The sequence below is a fragment of the Hippopotamus amphibius genome, chromosome 3 (assembly GCF_030028045.1).
Source record: "Hippopotamus amphibius kiboko isolate mHipAmp2 chromosome 3, mHipAmp2.hap2, whole genome shotgun sequence".
Lineage (NCBI taxonomy): Eukaryota > Metazoa > Chordata > Mammalia > Artiodactyla > Hippopotamidae > Hippopotamus > Hippopotamus amphibius.
The window spans coordinates 120459633-120480534 of NC_080188.1; positions in this window are offsets into that span (position 1 = coordinate 120459633).

Consider the following 20902-nt stretch of genomic DNA (forward strand, 5'->3'; position numbering starts at 1 on the left):
AAATGACTTTTCGAAATGGAGTTGCTTGACCACCTCTAGAAGCGACATCAGGAGCCACAGAGGTCCACGTTGGTTCAGTGGGTTAGAGGACATGGAATAGAAGACCTTGATGAAGAAAAGAAGGTTCTATGCCAGACTGGTCGTACTTAGAAGACATTTCCGTAATATAACCATTGTTTTGTGTGTGCATTTTACTCCTCGCTACTGTATATATAGTTGGCAATAAGTACTTTTTTGAAATATGTAGTCTTTCTAGATGTTCTGAAGTGCCTGATATTTGTTAGAAGTAGAGGTAGTAAAAAGACATTTTGTAAATATCTTTTTGTTAAAATTCATATGAAGTGTTTGGGGGGCGGGGGATTTGCCAAACCACCTTTTTGAACGGTCCGCATGGTGTTTGTGCACTGGTTCAGGGTGGGGGGGGGAGGAGAAGGAAGTGCAGAGCACTCTGCCAGTGTGTTTATAGTGAGGCGGGATTAACCATTGTCTTTTTTATGTTGGTGCGTTTTGTTTCATTTTGCTGTGTATATAGTGTATATAAAGGACAGATGAGTCCTAATTTACAACATCTAGTCTTTCTAGATGTTAAAGAGGTTGCCAGTGTATGACAGAAATAGAGTTAGTAAATAATACATTTTGTATGTCTTGTGTTAAAATTTCTAGGAAAGATTGTCTTCTGAAAATGTGAGCATTATAGCCCTCTGGGTTGGTGGAGTGGGGAGAGAGGAAGGGGGTTGGTCTTAGGCTAGAATGCTCATATTTTGAAGACACTTTCCCATTATAACTGTTACATGTGTGCAGTTTACTCAAGACTGCTCTGTATATAGTGGACAAATTAAGTCCTTATGTGAAACATCTAGTCCATCTAGATGTTTAGAAGTGCCCGACGTATGTTAAACGTAGAGATAGTAAAATATCCCTTTGTAAATATCTTTTTGCTAGAATTCATGGGAAGTACTGTCTTTGGGAATGTTAAATGCTAAGCCACCTCTGTTGAGCAGTATACTGTTGTCTGTACTTGTGCAGTGGTTTGGAGGAGGTGGGAGGGAAAGAATTGCAAAAGGTAATATGCTAGTGTGTTCATACCTGGACATTTTCAGACAACCATTTTTTGTATGTTATGTGAATTTTGTTTTGCTGTGTATATAGTGTATATAACGGACAAATGAGTCCTAATTTTGTAACATCTAGTCTCTAGATGTTAAAGAGGTTGCCAGTGTATGACAAAGTAGTAAAATTAGCATATTTTGTACACTTTGTGTTGAAATTCAATAGGAAAGCTTGTCTTCTGTAAATGGCTTTTGGATATGAATTTGTTCAACCACCTCTAAGCATTACACATGCCTGTACTTGTCCACTGGATTGGTGGTGGAAAGAGGGAAGTGAGGGAGGGAATGGTTCAGGCCAAAATGGTCATATTTAGAAGATACCTCAGATTATAACCATTGTTACACGTGTGCAATTTTATTTAACAGTGCTGTGTACATAGTGGACAAGTAAGTTCTTATATGAAATATCTAGTCTTTCTAGATGTTTAGAAGTGCTTAATGCATTTAAAAGTAGAAGTAGTAGACTAGTGCTTCTTGTGAAGTTTTTAAAAACTGATGGGAAATACTATCTTTGGAAATGGAATTGTTAAACCTCTGCCCTGAACAGTATACTCTGTACTTGTTCATTGGGTTGAGGGAGGTGGGAGGGAAGACTGCAAAATTTGTTTTGCTAGTGTGTACTAGAACATTTCAACTTAGCCATTGCTCTATATGTTACATGCATTTTGTTTACCTTTACTGCATATATTATGTATATACTGGACAAATGGGTCCCAATTTTATACTATCTAGTCTCTAGATATTAAAGAGGTTGCCAATGTATGACAAAAGTAGAGTTAGTAAACTAACACATTTTGTACACTTTGTGTTAAAATTCATTGAAAGCCCGTCTTCTGAAAAGGACCTTTGGAAGTGGAATTGTAAATCACATCTAAGTGGCACATGTGCCTGTACTTGCCCACCGTTGGATAGATGGCGGAAAGGAGGTATTGGGAGAAATGAAGGGTTCTAGACTAGAATGTTCTTATGTAGAAGACACTTTCAGATGTAGCCATTGTTACACGTGTGTAGTTTATTCAACACTGCTGTGTATATAGTGGACAAACTTAAGTCCTTATTTGAAACATCTAGTCATTTCTAGATGTTTAGAAGTGCACAAAGTATGTTAAAAGTAGAGATAGTGAAATAACATATTTTGTAGATATATCCTTTTGTTAAAATTCATATGAAATACTGTCTTAGAAATGGAATGATAAAAGTGATCAAACCACCTCTCTGAGCTGAGCAGTACACATTATTTTATTTGTGCTGGTTCAGGGAGAAAAAAGAACGTGCAAAGGGCTTTACACCAAGATTAACCATTGTCCCATATGTCTGCATTTTGTTTTACTTAGCTGTGTATATAGTGTACATAAAGGACAAATGTCCAAATTTATAACATCTAGTCTTCCTAGATGATAAAAGAGGTTGCCAATGTATGCCAAAAATAACATCGTGTACACTTTGTGTTGAAATTCATAGGAAAGACTTCTGAAAACAACTGGAGGAAGTGAAATTGTTAAAATCCCCTCTAAGTGTTACAGGTGTTTATTAACACTTGTCCACTGGGTTGATAGAGATGAGAAGGGGAAGGGTTCTAGGCCAGAGTAGTGTTCCTGTTTAGGAGACGCTTTGAGATTATAATTACAGCCTTTGTGTGCAGTTTATTCAGTGCTACTACACTGTATATAGTGGACAAACTTAAATCCTTATTTGAAACATCTAGCCTTTTCTAGATATGTAAAAGTGCACAACATATGTTGAAAGTAGAGAGTTAAAGTAACACCTTTTAAGTATTTTTTTCTGTTAATTCATAGGAATGGTTGTATTTGGTGAGTGGAATTGTTAAACTTGAGAGTAAGCTGACTGTTCACTGGGTGGTGGGGGAGGGGGGAGGGGACAGGTAAGGAAGTGCAGAGAGAAGGGTTCTGAGCCCATAAGTATTCAGACAAGTTCAGGTTGTCTAACCATTGTTCTGTTTGTGTATTTTAGTCGATATTGCTGTGTATTAAATAATAAGCAAGTCCTAATGCCCAAAGTATATTAAAAGTAGATGTAGTAAAATAATCCCTTAATAAATGCCCTGTTGGTTTTTAGGAAGGGCTCTGTCTTCTGGGAGTGTGTATGTTAATCCACCTCTTGGAGCTAGATGTAGTCTTACACTTAGTCGCTGAAATGCTGGAGGAGGGGTAAGAGGAAGGGTGAAGGGAAGGGCTTTTGGCTAATATCTGCATATCTAGAAGACAGTTTTAGGTTATAACCACAGGTCTATATGTGCATTTTTGTAAAGTACCAATGTTTATTATGGACAAGGTTCATTATTTTGCAACATCTAGGCTTTTTAGATGTCCTGAGGGGACAATATATGATAAAAAGTAGAGCTAGGGAATTAGCCAATTTGTAAATATCTTTGTTATAATTGATTAAAAAAAAAGGCATCTTGGACATGGAATTGTTAAACCGTCTCTGAGAAATGTACATCAGGACTTGTTCATTAGGTTGGCAGCAGAGGGGCAGAAGGAAGTATAAAGGGAAGGATATATGAGGATGTGTTCATATTTATATTTTGATGATAACCATGGATGTGTGTGCATCTCTTGGCTGTGCTATAGGAATACATTGTTAAGTAATTCAGTGGAAACATATCTCCTTGCTAATACTTTAATAGTTTAGATTGGATAATGAATTCTCTTAAAAGCATTATACTTTGTGTACTCTGTTGCTTTATGTCTCATTTTTAATTGAACATTTAAGGGAATGCAGTATTTTAATCATAAGTCTGCCAATATCTTTATCTAGAGGCCTGTTGCCATTTTTGTCTTTTCTGAAATTTCTGTTGCCAAGAAAGGCAGGATTACATTTGTTTCCTTCCAGATTGAGTTGGTGTAGTGTACTCCTGGTTATGAAAATACTCATCGCCTTGGGACTTTGAAATGGTAAATATTCATGATGTGTGAAAAAGCATGATGCATAACTGTGTGATCTTAATTACATACAAATGGATGCTTAGTTGTGTAAATACACAAAGAAGACCTAGAAGGACACATCAGACAGTAAACTGCTTGTGATGATGGATGACTTTGTTTTTTGCTTCTTGTGTTCTTTGGTTTCCTATTACGCACATGTTAACTTTTAAGAAATAAATGTTACTTTAAAAACCTTAAAAAAAAAAAAGAGTGCCTGCCCTGAAGAGCTGCGGGTCCATGGTGGCAGCTGGATGCTGCTGGCTCATGGGTGTAGGGGAGGAGCCATGGGCATAGCCTCTCTCTCAGCGCCTGCAACAGGCAGAGCAAGGACACATGTGGGCCAAGCTAACACACTCAGTGATAACAAAGGCCCCCAGGCGGGGCTGGCTTAGAGTGCCAGCAGCTGATAGCAAAAAGCCTGGAGAGAGGCCCAACTCTGAGACATTCTGTTTACACCTGAGCCACCAACATCCCTCTGCAACAGGCACCTCCATGCCCAACTGAACTGCAATGACCCAGACAGTGCACCTCTGCTCACCCACTCCCAGGGGAAGGAGCCACTATTGTACCCTCTCCCTCCCCACACACCAATGCTTACAGACTAACAATAAAGGAAGCTCTGCAGGTCACAGAATAATACAAAAAATCCAGGTCAGGTAGAAGGACACTTATAGCTGAGACCCCAAGGAAACAGAAATACTATTTTTTATTTTTTTCTTTTCATTTTATTTATTTATTTATTATTTTTTGAGGTACACAAAGTTCAATCATCTGTATTTATACACATATCCCCGTATTCCGTCCCTCCCTTGACTACCCCCTCCCCTCCCCGTCCCAGTCCTTTAAGGCATCATTCATCCTCAAGTTGAACTCCCTTTGTTATACAGCAACTTCCCACTGGCTATCTATTTTACAGTTGGTAGTATATATGTGTCTATGCTACTCTCTCACTTCATCTCGGCTTCCCCTTCACCACCCACCCCGCCGAAACCGCGAGTTCTCCAGTCCATTCTCTGCATCTGCGTCCTTGTTCTTGTCTTGTCACTGAGTTCATCAGTACCATTTTTATATTCCATATACATGAGTTAGCATACAATATTTGTCTTTCTCTTTCGGACTTAATTCACTCTGTATGACAGACTCTAGGTCTATCCACCTCATTACATATAGCTCCATCTCATCCCTTTTTATAGCTGAGTAATATTCCAATGTATATGTATATATGCCACATCTTCTTTGTCCATTCATTTGTTGATGGACATTTAGGTTGCCTCCATGTCCTGGCTATTGTAAAGAGTGCTGCAATCAACATTATGGTACATGTTTCTTTGGGGATTAGGGTTTTCTCTGGGTATATGACCAGTAGTGGGATTACTGGATCATATGGTAGTTCTATTTTTAGTTTTTGAAGGAACCTCCAAACTGTTTTTCATAGTGGCTGTACCAACTTATATTCCCACCAACAGTGCAGGAGAGTTCCCTTTTCTCCACAACCTCTCCATCATTTGTTGTTTCTAGATTTTGTGATGAAGGCCATTCTGACTGGTGTGAGGTGATACCTCATTGTGGCTTTGACTTGCATTTCTCTCATGATTAGTGATGTTGAGCATCTTTTGATGTGTTTGTTGGCCATCTGTATGTCTTCTTTGGAGAAATATCTATTTAGGTTTTCTGCCCATTTGTGGATTGGGTTACTTGCTTTTTTGGTATTAAGCTTCATGAGCTGCTTGTATATTTTGGAGATTAATCATTTGTCCATTGTTTCGTTGGCAACTATTTTTTTTTTCCAATTTTGAGGGTTGCCTTCTTCTCTTGTTTATGGTTTCTTTCACTGTGCAAAAGCTTTTAAGTTTCATGAGGTCCCACTTGTTTATTTTTTATTTTATTTCCATGATTCTAGGAGGTGGGTGAAAATGATCTTGCTTTGATGTATGTCATAGAGTGTTCTGCCTATGTTTTCCTCTAGGAGTTTTATAGTGTCTGACCTTACCTTTATGTCTTTAATCCATTTTGAGTTTATTTTTGTATATGGTGTTAGGAATTGTTCTAATTTAATTCTTTTCCTTGTTGCTGTCCAATGTTCCCAGCACCACTTATTGAGAAGGCTGTCTTTTTTCCATTGTATATTCTTGCCTCCTTTGTCAAAGATAAGGCGCCCATATGTATTTGGGCTTACCTCTGAGTTCCGTATTCTATTGATCTTTCTTTCTATTTTTGTGCCAGTACCATACTGTCTTAATCACTATGACCTTGCAGTATAGTTTGATGTCAGGAAGCCTGATTCCACCAACTCCATTTTTCCTTCTCAAGATTGCTTTGGCTATTCAGGGTCTTCTGTATTTCCATACAAATCATAAGATTTCTTGCTCTAGTTCTGTGAAAAGTGGCATTGGTAATCTGAACGGGATTGCATTGAATCTGTAAATTGCTTTGGGTAGTACAGTCATTTTCACGATGTTGATTCTTCCAATCCAGGAACATGGTATGTCCTTCCATCTGGTTGTGTCTTCTTTGATTTCCTTCATCAGTGTCTTAAAGTTTTCTGCACACAGACCTTTTGCCTCCTTATGCAGGTTTATTCCTAGGTATTTTATTCTTTTTGTTGGTAAATGGGAGTGTTTCTTTAATTTCTCTTTCTGCTCTTCCATTGTTAGTGTTTAGGAATGCAAGAGATTTCTGCACATTAATTTTGTATCCTGCTACATTACTAAACTCATCAATTAGTGCTAGCAGTTTTCTGGTAGAGTCTTTAGGGCTTTCTATGTTTAATATCATGTCATCTTCAAACAGTGACAATTTTACTTCTTTTCCAATTTGGATTCCTTTTATTTCTTTTTCTTCTCTGATTGCTGTGGCTAAAACTTCCGAAACTATGTTGAATAATAATGGTGAGAGTGGAAACCCTTGTCTTGTTCCTCTTCTTAGAGGGAATTCTTTCAGTTTTTTCCCCATTTAGAATGATGATGGATTTTGGTTTCTCATATATGGCTTTTATTATGTTAAGATAATTTCCTTCTATGACCATTTTCTGGAGAGCTTTTATCATAAATAGATGTTGAACATTGTCAAAAGCTTTTTCTGCATCTATTGAGATGATCATGTGGTTTTTATCCTTCAATTTGTTGATATGATGTATCACATTGATTGATTTGCATATATTGAAGAATCCTTGCATCCCAGGGATAAACCCCACTTGAACATGCTGTATGATTTTTTAATGTGCTGCTGGATTCTGTTCGGTAGTATTTTGTTGAGGATTTTTGCATCTATATTCATCAGTGATATTGGTCTGTAATTTTCTTTTCTGTGACATCTTTGCCTGTTTTGGTATCAGAGGGATGGTGACCTCCTAGAATGAGTTTGGAAGTGTTCCTCCTTCTGCAATATTTTGGAAGAGTTTGAGAAGGCTAGGTGTTAGCTCTTCTCTAAATGTTTGATAGAATTCACCCGTGAATCCATCTGCCCCTTGGAATTGGTTTGTTGGGAGATTTTTAACCACAGTCTCAATTTCCGTTCATGTGATTTCTCTGTTAATAGTTTCTATTTCTTCCTAGTTCAGTCATGAAAGACTATTTTTCTAAGAATTTATCCATTTTTTCCAGATTATCCAATTTATTGGCATATAGTTGCTTGTAGTAGTTTCTCATGATCTTCTGTATTTCTGTGGTGTTCATTGTTACTTCTCCTTTTTCATTTCTAATTCTGTTGATTTGCATCTTCTCCCTTTTTTTCTTGATGAGTCTGGCTAAGAGTTTATCAATTTTGTTAATCTTCTCAAAGAAACAGCTTTTAGTTTTATTAATTTTTGCTATTGCTTCCTTCCTTTCTTTTTTCATTTATTTCTGATCTGATCTTTATGATTTCCTTCCTTCTGCTCACTTGGCATTTCTTTGTTCTTTTTCTAATTGTTGTACGTATAAGGTTAGGTTGTTTATTCAATATTTTTCTTGTTTCTTAAGGTAGGACTGTATTGCTATAAACTTCCCTCTTAGAACTGCTTTTGCTGTGTCTCATAGGTTTTGAGTTGTTGTGTTTTCATTGTCATTTGTTTCTAGATATTTTTTTAATTCCTCTCTGATTTCTTTAAAGATTTCTTGGTAGTTTAATAGTGAATTGTTTAGCTTCCATGTGTTTGAATTTTTCACAGTTTTTTTCCTTTAATTGATATGTAGTCTCATGGTGTTGTGGTCTGAGAAGATGCTTGATATGATTTCTATTTTCTTGAATATACCAAGGTTTGATTTGTGACCCAAGATATGATCTATCCTGGAAAATGTTCCGTGTGCACTTGAGAAGAAAGTGTATTCTGTCGTTTTTGGATGAAATGTCTTATAAATATCAATTAAGTCGAGATGATCTAATGTGTCATTTAAAGCTTGTGTGTCTTTATTTATTTTCTGTTTGGATGATCGGTCCATTGCTGTAAGTGGGGTGTTCAAGTCTCCTACTATTGATGTGTTACTGTTGATTTCCCCTTTTATGGCTGTTACAATTTCCTTTATGTATTGAGGTGTTCCTATGTTGCAGGCATAGATATTTACCATGGTGGTATACTCTTCTTGGATGGAACCCTTGATCATTATGTAGAGTCCTTTCTTGTCTCTTGAAATAGTCTTTACTTTAAAGTCTAATTTGTCTGATATGAGTATTGCTACGCTAGCTTTCTTTTGACTTCCATTTGCATGGGATATCTTTTTCCATCCCTTTCCTTTCAGTCCATATGTATCCCTTGGTCTGAAGTGGGTTTCTGGCAGGCAGCACATAGAAGGGTCTTGTTTTTGTATCCAATCAGCCAGTCTGTATCTTTTGGTTGGCACATTTAATCCATTTACATTTAAGGTGATTATTGACATGTGTGTTCCGATTACCATTTTCTTAATTGTTTTGTGTTTGTGTTTGTAGGTGTTGTCCTTTTCTTGTGTTTCCTACTTAGAGAGGTTCCTTTAGCAGTTGTTCTAAGCCTGTTTTGGTGGTGCTGAATTCTCTTCGATTAAAGCTTTACTGAGCTCCACCCACCCAAACCTACCCACCATCAGCCCCTCCCATCAGGAAGCACACAGGAGGTTCCTAGATAGCTTGCTCCACAAGAGGGCAGACAGCAGTATCAAGCAGTATCAGCAGTATTTCATCTTGTGGAACTGAAAACCACAGCCACAGAAAGATAGAGAAAATGAAAAAGCAGAGGACTTTCTACCAGATGAAGGGACAGGATAAAACCCCACAAAAACAACTAAATTAAGAGGAGATAGGCACCCTTCCAGAAAAAAAATTCAGAATAATTATAGTGAAGATGATCCAGGACTTTGAAAAAAGACTGGATGCAATGATCGAAAAGTTTGCAAAAGACCTAGAAGAATTAAATAATAAACAAACAGAGATATGCAACACAATAACTGAAATGAAAAATACACTAGAAGGAACCAATAGCAGATTAACTGAGGCAGAAGGGTGAATAAGTGACCTGGAATACAGAATGGTGATAATCACTGATGTGGAAAAGAATAAAGAAAAAAGAATGAAAAGAGCTGAAGACAGCCTAAGAGACATCTGGGACAATGTTAAGCACACCAGCATTCACATTATAGGGGTCCCAGAAGGAGACAAGAGAGAGAAAGGACCTGAGAAAATATTGGAAGAGATTATAGTTGAAAACTTCCCTAACATGGGAAAGGAAACAGCCACCCAAGTCCAGGAAGCGCAGAGAGTCCCAGGCAGCATAAACCCAAGGAGAAACATACCAAGACATGTAGTAGTCAAATTGACAAAAATTAAAGACAGAGAAATATTATTAAAAGCAACAAGGGAAAAACAACAAATAACATACAAGGGAGCTCCCATAAGGTTAACAGCTGATTTCTCAACAGAAACTCTGCAAGCCAGAAGAGAGTGGCATGATATACTTCAAGTGATGGAAGGGGATAACCTACATCCAAGAATACTCTACCCAGCAAGGATCTCATTCAGATTCGATGGAGAAATCAAAGGCTTTACAGGCAAGCAACAGCTCAGAGAATTCAGCACCACCAAACCAACCTGCAACAAATGCTAAAGGAACTTCTCTAAGCGGGAAAGATAAGAGATGAAGCAGACCTACAAAAACAACAACAAAACAATTAGAAAATGGTAATAGGAACATACATATCGATATTTACCTTGAATGTAAATGGACTAAATGCAGAAGACACAGACTGGCTGAATGGATACAAAAATAAGGCCCATATATATGCTGTCTCCAAGAGACCCACTTCAGACCTAGGGACACATACAGACTGAAAGTGAGGGGTTGGAAAAAATATTCCATGAAAATGAAAACCAAAAGAAAGCTGGAGTAGCAATACTCATATCAGATAAAATAGACTTTAAAATTAAAAAAAATGTTACAAGAGACAAGAAAGGACATTACATAAAGATCAAGGGATCCATTGAAGAAGAGGAGATAACAATTATAAATATATATGCACCCAATATAGGAGCACCTCAATACATAAGGCAAATGCTAACAACTATGAAAGAGGAAATGCAAGGCAGAAATAGAGACACAGGTGTAGAGAACAAACCCAGAGACACCAAGTGGGGAAAGCGGGAGCATTGGGGGGGAATGAATTGGGAGATTGGGATACCAAATTGTACACTCTAAACATATGCTGTTTATTGTCTGTTAACTGTATCTCAATAAAAGTTCTTAAAAAAACATACACCATGATCAAGCAGGGTTTATCCCTGGGATGCAAGGATTCTTCAATATATGCAAATCAATCAATGTGATACATCATATCAGCAAATTGAAGTATAAAAACCATATGCTCATCTCAATAGATGCAGAAAAAGCTTTTGACAAAATTCAACATCCATTTACGTTAAAATCTCTCCAGAAAACGGTCATAGAGGAAAATTACCTCAACATAATAAAGGCATGTATGAGAAACCAAAAGCCAACATCATTCTAAACAGAGAAGAACTGAAAGAATTCCCTCTAAGAACAGGAACAAGACAAGGGTTTCCAATCTCACCATTATTATTCAACATGGTTTTGCAAGTTTTAGCTAAAGCAATCAGAGAAGAAAATGATATAAAAGGAATCCAAATTGGAAAAGAAGAAGTAAAATTGTCACTGTTTGAAGATGACATGATATTATACATAGAAAACCCTAAAGACTCTAACAGAAAACTTCTTGCAGTAATGGATGAATTTAGTAAAGTAGCAGGATACAAAATTAATGCACAGAAATCTCTTGCATTCCTATACACTAAGAATGGAAGAGCAGAAAGAAAAATTAAGGAAACTCTCCCATTTACCATTGCAAAAAAATGAATAAAATACCTAGGAATATACCTGCCTAAGGAGACAAAAGTTCATATGCAGAAAACTTTGACACTGATGAAAGAAATCAAAGATGACACACAGAGATGGAGGGACATACCATGTTCTTGGATTGGAAGAATCAACATAGTGAAAATGACTGTACTACCCAAAGCAATTTACAGATTCAATGCAATCCCGTTCAGATTACCAATGGCATTTTTCACAGAACTAAAACAAGAAATCTTACAATTTGTATGGAAATGAAAAAGACCCTGAATAGCCAAAGCAATCTTGAGAAGGAAAGACGGAGTTGATGGAATTAGGCTTCCTGACTTCAAACTATACTGCAAGGTCATAGTGATTAAGACAGTATGGTACTGGCACAAAAAAAGAAAGGAAGATCAATGGAACAGAATAGAGAACTCAGAGGTAAGCCCAAGCACATATGGGTACCTTATCTTTGACAAAGGAGGCAAGAATATACAATGGAAAGAAAGGCAGCCTCTTCAATAAGTGGTGCTGGGAAAATTGGACAGCAACATGTAAAAGAATGAAATTAGAACAATTCCTAACACCATATACAAAAATAAACTCAAAATGGATTAAAGACCTAAAGATAAGGTCAGACACCATAAAACTCCTAGAGGAAAACATAGGCAGAACACTCTATGACATACATCAAAGCAAGATCCTTTTTGACCCACCTCCTAGAATCAGGTAAATAAAATCAAGAATAAACAAATCGGACCTAATGAAACTTAAAAGCTTTTGCACACTAAAAGAAACCATAAACAAGACAGGAAGACACCCCTCAGAATGGGAAAAAATACTTCTCAATGAAGCAGTGGACAAAGGATTAATCTCCAAAATATACAAGCAGCTCATGCAGCTTAATACCAAAAAAGCAAATAACCCAATCCACAAATGGGTGGAAGACCTAAATAGACATTTCTCCAAAGAAGACATACAGATGGCCAACAAATACATCAAAAGATGCTCAACATCACTAATCATGAGAGAAATGCAAGTCAAAGCCACAATGAGGTATCACCTCACACCAGTCAGAATGGCCTTCATCACAAAATCTATAAACAACAAATGATGGAGAGGTTGTGGAGAAAAGGGAACTCTCCTGCACTGTTGGTGGGAATGTAAGTTGGTACAGCAACTATGGAAAACAGTTTGGAAGTTCCTTAAAATATAAAAATAGAACTACAATATGATCCAGTAATCCCACTACTGGTCATATATCCAGAGAAAATCCTAATCCCCAAAGAAACATATACCATAATGTTTACTGCAACACTATTTACAATAGCCAGGACATGGAAGCAACCTAAATGTCCATCAACAAATGAATGGACAAAGGAGATGTGGCATATATATATAATGGAATATTATTCCGCTATAAAAAGGGATGAGACGGAGCTATATGTAATGAGGTGGATAGACCTAGAGTCTGTCATACAGAGTGAAGTAATCCAGAAAGAGAAAAACAAATATTGTATGCTAAGTCATACATACAGAATCTTAAAAAAAAAAATGGTACTGATGAACCCAGTGACAAGACAAGAATAAGGATGCACATGCAGAGAATGGGCTGGAGGATAAGAGGTTGGGGGGGCGGTGGGGGGTGAAGGGGAACCTGGGACCAAGTGAGAGAGTAGCATAGACATACATATACTACCAACTGTAAAATAGATAGCCAGTGGGAAGTTGCTGTATAACAAAGGAAGATCAACTTGATGATGGATAATGCCTTAGAGGGCCGGGACAGGGAGGGTGGGGGGGAGTGGAGGGAGGGGATATTGGGATATGTGATAAATACAGCTGATTGAATTTGGTGTACCTCAAAAACTGGTACAAGAGTGCAAAGCAATTATATTCCAATAAAATAAATAAATAAATATAAAAAATAAAAAAAACATATTTTAATATATCTTACTTCAATATATTAATTTTCAATATGTTTAATCCTAGGAAGAAAATAGGAGTAATTTTATGTACAGTTTGAATGAAACTGTAAAATATACCTAGAGACAAAAGGACCAGAAAGGAACATAATATGCTAACAGGTTATGTTAATAAAAATATGTGATTTTTCTCACTATTAAAAAAATTTTGCAATCTGATTTTTAATGAGAACGGTGAACATTAGAAGCTTTTTAAAAAACATATTTGTGGAATCAATCCTCAAAATAAAGTTCTAGAAATACCAAAAAAAAATTTTTTCCTTAGATGCCAAACAAACAGGGTGATAGACCTGGGGTTCCTCTGCTGCTTAATCTCCCACCTTACTCTCTGTCTAAAGACCTTCTATGGGAATATTCCCATTTCTCAGCCCTCAGATATTGACCCTGTGGCACTTTCCATCGTTTCCAACTCCAGGTCCTCCAGGATTTCCCCCTTCACTCCAGGGTTTAACAGCCCATAGGCTGCAGCAGACTACCTATTGGGCTGACCACTTCCAAACAGCCTACATCTTAGGCTTTATAGATGCTCAGTCTCCAGGAATACACTCCAGCACAATAAGCTTTATGGACAAGGGACCCCTCATAAGAAAATTTCTGGCAACAGGTCTGCACTGATTCATAAGCCCTTCTCCAGCCATACTGGGTTGGGTGCCTTGCATGAGGCTTCTATGGGGACTAGAGATATCTGGTCAGGATTCAGTGGGAAAATACACTTAAAACCCCAGCAGGTTTGAAGGGAATCTGTGGGATGCCCCAAACCCCTTCAGGACCCAGCTTTCTAGTAAGCATTTTGGGGATGCTGGGTTCCATTCTTGGAGCACTGTCTTGTTTTCAATTGCAGCCTACTTGACATGTGAGGATCCCTTTCTAAGGCAGATGGGCTGAGAAAAGGAAAAAGTTACATTCTGCTGTTGCAGTGCCTAGCCTTTTTTAAGTTGGGGGATGCAAAAATGGCCTGAAAATGGATCTCTTACAATCAGACCTTTATTGCCACAGGACGGGAAAATGGACCAAGATTCTCTTATATTCAGTACATTTTCTTATAATCAAAAACTGGAAGAATCAGAAAAACTCTCTTAACATTCTAAAGAATCCCCTTCTAACTTTTTCCAAATCTCAGTGGGGGAAGGGGGGGTCAAGGCTTCCCCCACTCCTGCATTTTCCCTTAGCCCTTCAAATTATTCTGATGAAACAAAGACCCCACCTCCCCAGAGGAACAACCCTGCTATGAAATCGTGAGTACAGAAAGGGAAGGATGACTTTTGATAGTCTTTTCACAATACTCTTTACATTCTAGAGAAAATAGGTTAAGCTAAATTATTTTTAAATGACAAAACCAGTTCGTTTGGTATATGCAATTAAAAACAGCTAGCTTGGAGGGAGATGGTTCAAGATGGCAGAGTAAGAGGATGTGCAATCACTCCCTCTTGCAAGAGCACTGGAATTACAACTAACTGCTGAATAATCACTGACAGAATGACACTGGAACTCACAAAAAAGGCACTCCACATTCAGAGACAGAGGAGAAGATGCAATCAGATGGTAGGAGGGGTGCAATTGCATTAAAATCAAATCCCATAAATGCTGGGTGGGTGACTCACAAACTGGAGAACAGTTATACCACAGAAGTCCACCCACTAAAGTGAGGGTTCTGAATCCCATGTCAGGCTTCCCAACCGGGGAGCCTGGCAATGGGAGAAGGAATCCCCAGAGAATCAGACTTTGATAGCCAGTGGGATTTGATTGAAGGACCTCCACAGGACTGGGGGAAAGAGACACTCCACTCTTGGAGGACACGCAAAAAATAGTGTGCTCACCATACCCAGAGGGAAGGAGCAGTGACCCCATAGGAGACTGAAGCAGACCTACCTGCTGGTGTTGGAGTGCTGCCTGCAGAGGTAGGGGGAAGCTGTGGCTTACCAAAGAGACAGAGACACTGGCAGCAGGGGTTCTGGGAAATGCTCATTGATGTGAACCCTCCCGGAGTTAGCCATTAGTCCCATTAAAGAGCCTCTAAGCTCCAGTGCTGGGTAGCCTCAGGTCAAAAAACGAACAAGGTGGGAACAAACTCCCACCCATTGGCAGACTAGCAGATTAAAGTTTTACTGAGCTCTGCCCACTCAGCCCTACCCACCATCAGTCCCTCCCATCAGGAAGCACACATGAGCCTCCCAGATAGCTTCATCCACAAGAAGGCAGCCTGCAATATCAGCAGTATTTTGCTCTGTGGAATTGAAAACCATAGCCACAGAAAGATAGAGAAAATAAAAAGGCAGAGGACTTTTTACAAGATGAAGGGACAAGATAAAACCCCAGAAGAACAACTAAATGAAGAGGAGATAGGCACCCTTCCAGAAAAAAAATTCAGAATAATGATGGTGAAGATGATCCAGGACCTTGAAAACCATACTTGATGCAAAGATTGAAAAGCTGCAAGAAAAGTTTACCAAAGACCTAGAAGAATTAAGGAACAAACAAACAGAGATATGCAACACAATAACTGATATGAAAAATACACTAGAAGGAACCAACAGCAGATTAAGTGAGGCAGAAAGATGAATAAGTGGCCTGGAAGACAGAATGGTGAAAATCACTGGTGCAGAAAAGAACAAAGAAAAATGAATGAAAAGAACTGAAGACAGCCTAAGAGACCTCTGGGGCAATATTACATGAACTAACATTTGCATTCTAGGGATCCCAGAAGAAGAGAGAGAGAAAGGACCTGAGAAAATATTGCAAAAGATTATAGTTGAAAGCTTCCCTAATGTCGGAAAGGAAATAGCCACCCAAGTCCAGGAAATGCAGAGTCCCAGGCAGGATAAACCCAAGGAGAAACGTGCCAAGACATATAGTAGTCCAATTGACAAAAAATAAAGACAGAAAAAAGTTATTAAAAGCAACAAGGGAAAAACGACAATTAACATACAAGCGAACTCCCATAAGGTTAACAGCTGATTTCTCAGCAGAAACTCTACAAGCCAGAAGGGAGCGGCACAACACATTTAAAGTGATGAAAGGGAGGAACCTACAATCAAGAATACTCTACCCAGCAAGGATCTCATTCAGATTCGATGGAGAAATCAAAAGCTTTACAAACAAGCAACAGCTAAGAGAATTCAGCACCACAAAACCAGCCTGCAACAAATGCTAAAGGAACTTTAAGCGGGAAACATAAGAAAAAAGGACTACAAAAACAAAACAACAAAAAAATTAAGAAAATGATATTAGGAACATATATATTGATAATTACATTGAATGTAAATGGACTAACTGCACCAACCAAAAGACACAGACTGGCTGAATGGATACAAAAACAAAACCCATATATATGCAATCTACAAGAGACCCACTTCAGATCTAGGGACACATACAGACTGAAAGTGAGGGGATGGAAAAAGATATTCCATGCAAATGGAAATCAAAAGAAAGCTGGAGTAGCAATACTCATATTAGATAAAATAGACTTTAAAATAAAAAATGTTACAAGAGCTAAGTAAGGACACTTCATGAAGACTGAGGGATCAATCCAAGAAGAGATGATAACAATTATAAATATATATGGATCCAATATATTAACACCTCAATGCATAAGGCAAATGCTAACAACTATGGAAGAGGAAATCAACAGTAACACAATAAGAGTGGGGGACTTTAACACCCCACTTGCACCAATGGACAGATCATCCACACAGAAAATTAATAAGGAAACAGAAGCTTTAAATGACATAATACATCAGCTTGATTTAACAGATATCTATAGGACATTACATCCAAAAACAGCAGAATACATGTTCTTCTCAAGTGCACATGGAACATTCTGCAGGATAGATCAGACTTGGGGCCATAAATCAAGCCTTGGTAAATTTAAGAAAATTGAAATTTTATCAAGCATCTTTTCCAACCACAATGCTATGAGATTAGAAATCAATTACAGGAAAAAAAAACTGTAAAAAACACAAACACATAGATGCTAAACAATACAATACTAAATAACCAAGAGATCACTGAAGAAATCAAAGACAAAATCCAAAAATACCTAGAGACAAATGACAACGAAAACACAATGATCCAAAACCTATGGGATGCAGCAAAAGCAGTTATAAAAAGGAAGTTTATAGCAATTCAATCCTACCTCAAGAAACAAGAAAAATTCCAAATAAACAATCTAACCTTACAGCTAAAGAAACTAGAGAAATAAAAGCAAACAAAAAACAAAGTTAGTAGATGGAGAGAAATCACAAAGATCAGAGCAGAAATAAATGAAATAGAAACAAAGAAAACAATAGCAAAAATCAATACAATGAAAAGCTGCTTCTTTGCAAAGTTAAATAAAATCAATAAACATCTAGCAAGACTCATCAAGAGAAAGAGGGAGAGAACTCAAATCAATAAAATTAGAAATGAAACAGGCCAAGTTACAATGGACACTGCAGAAATAAAAAGCACCATAAGAGACTACTGCAAGAAACTGTATGCCAATAAAATGGACAAAATGGAGGAAACGGACAGATTCTTAGAAAGTTATAAGCTTCCAAGACTGAATCAGGAAGAAATAGAAAATATGAACAGACTAATCACAAGTAATGAAATTGAAACTGTGATTAAAATCTCCCACCAAATGAAAGTCCAGGGCCAGAAGGATTCACAAGTGAATTTTATCAAACATTTAGGGAAGAGCTAACAACCATCCTTCTCAATCTCTTCCAAAAAATTTCAGAGGAAGGAGCTCTCCCAAACTAATTCTAGGAGGCCATCATCACCCTGATACCAAAACCAGACAAAGATAACACACAAAAAAGATAATTACAGACCAATATCAGTGATGAATTTAGATGCAAAAATCCTCAATAAAATACTACCCAAAAGAAACCAAAAACACATTAAAAGCCTCACAAACCATGATCAAGTGGGGTTTATCACTAGAATGCAAGGCTTCTTCAATATATGCAAATCAATGAATGTGATGCACTATATTAACAAATTGAAGGATAAAACCCACATGATCAATTCAATAGATGCAGAAAAACTTTGGACAGAATTCAACACTATTTATGATAAAAACTCTTCAAAAGGTGGGCATAGATGGAACCTACCTCAGCATAATAAAAGCCATATGTGAGAAATTCACAGCAAACGTCATTCTCAATGGTGAAAAACTGGAAGCATTCCCTCTAAGATCAGTAACAAGACAAGGATGTCCACTCTCGCCACCACTATTCAATATAGTTTTGGAAGTCCTTGCCGCAGCAATAAGAGAAGAAAAACAAATAAAAGGAATCCAAATTGGAAAAGAAGTAAAGTTGTCACTGTTTGCAGATAACATGATACTATACATAGAAAATGCTAAAGATGTCACCACAAAACTACTCGAGCTAATCAATGAATTTGGTAAAGTTGCAGGATACAAAATTAACACACAGTAATCTCTTACATTTCTATACACTAATAATGAAAGATCAGAAAGAGAAATCAAGGAAACAATCCCATTCACCATTGCAACAAAAAGAACAAAATATCTAGGGATAAACCTAACTAAGGAGGTAAAAGACCTGTACTCAGAAAAGCATAAGACACTCACGAAGAAAATCAAAGATGACACAAACAGATGGAGAAATAGATCATGTTCTTGGATTGGAAAAATTAACATTGTTAAAATGACTATACTACCCAAAGCAATTTACAGATTTAACGTAATCCCTATCAAATTACCAATGACATTTTTCACAGAAGTAGAACAAGAAATTTTATGATGTGTATGGAAACACAAAAGACTCTGAATAGCCAAAGCAATCTTGAGAAGGAAAGACAGAGTTGGGGGAATCAGGCTTCCTGACTTCAGGCTATACTACAAGGCTACAGTGATCAAGACAGTATGGTACTGGCACAAAAACAGAAATATTGTTCAATGGAACAGGATAGAAAGCCAAGAGATAAACTACTGTCAATTAATCTATGACAAAGGAGGAAATGATATACAATGGAGAAAAGGCAGCCTCTTCAATAAGTGGTGCTGGGAAAACTGGACAGCTACATGTAAAAGAATGAAATTAGAACACTCCCTAACACCATACACAGAAATAAATTCAAAATGGATTAAAGACCTAAATGCAAGGCCAGACACTATAAAACTCCTAGAGGAAAGCATAGGAAGAACACTCTTCAACATAAATCACAGCAAGGTCTTTTTTGATCCACCACCTAGAGTAATGGAAATAAAAACAAAAATAAATAAGTGGGACCTAATGAAACTTCAAAGCTTCTTCACAGCAAAGGAAATGATAAGCAAGATGAAAAGACAACCCTCAGAATGGGAGAAAATATTTGCAAACGAATCAACAGACAAAGGATTAATTTCCAAAATATATAAACAGTTAATCCAGCTCAATATCAAAAGAAAACAACCCAATGAAAAAATGGGCAGAAGACCTAAATAGGCATTTCTCCAAAGAAGACATACAGATGGCCAAGAGGCACATGAAAAGCTGCTCAACATCACTAATTATGAAAGAAATACAAATCAAAACTACAATGAGGTATCACCTCACACCGGTTAGAATGGGCATCATCAGAAAATCTACAAACAGTAAATGCTGGAGAGAGTGTGGAGAAAAGGGAATTCTCTTGCACTGTTGGTGGGAATGTAAATTGATACGGCCACTATGGAGAACAGTATGGAGATTCCTTGCAAATCTAAACATATAGTTATCATATGACCCAGCAATCCCACTGTTGGACATATAACCAGAGAACACCATAATTCAAAAAGATACATGCACTCCAATGTTCACTGCAGCACTATTTACAATAGCCAGGAGATGGAATCAACCTAAATGTCCATCCACAGATGAATGGACAAAAAAGATATTGTACATATATACAATGGAATATTACTCAGCTGTAAAAAGGAATGAAACTGGTACATTTGTAGAGACACGGATGGACCTAGTGACTGTCGTATACAGTGAAGTGAGTCAGAAAGAGAAAAAACAAATATTGTATATTAACACATATATTCAGAACATAGAAAAATGGTTGCAAATCCACTGGTTTGCATGGCAGAAATAGAGACATGGATGTTGGGATTGAACATATGGACACTGAGTGGGGAAAGCAGGGAGGGTTGGGGTGGAATGAACTGGGAGATTGGGATACCAAATTGTACACTCTAAATATATGCAGTTTATTGTATGTTAACTGTATCTCACTAAAAGTTCTTTAAAAAAAGCTAGCTTGTTAAAATATCTTTTTCAGAATTCTGACCCTTAGAGAATAAAAATATGCCTAGAAGAAAGCTTGAAGTTAATTCTTATCAGGCCCTTGAGATACAATCACAGCCCACTTCTCCTGAGACCTCAGCCTTTACTTAATTAGTAGAACTTCAGGGTCTTCCCTGGTTGCACAGGGTTTTCAAATCCACCTGCCAATGCAGGGGAAATGTGCTCGAGCCCTGGTCCGAGAAGATCCCGCATGCCATGGAGCAGCTAAGCCCATAAGCCACAACTACTGTGCCCATGTGCCACAACTATTGAAGTCCACACACATAGACCCTGTGCTCTGCAACCACATAAGCCA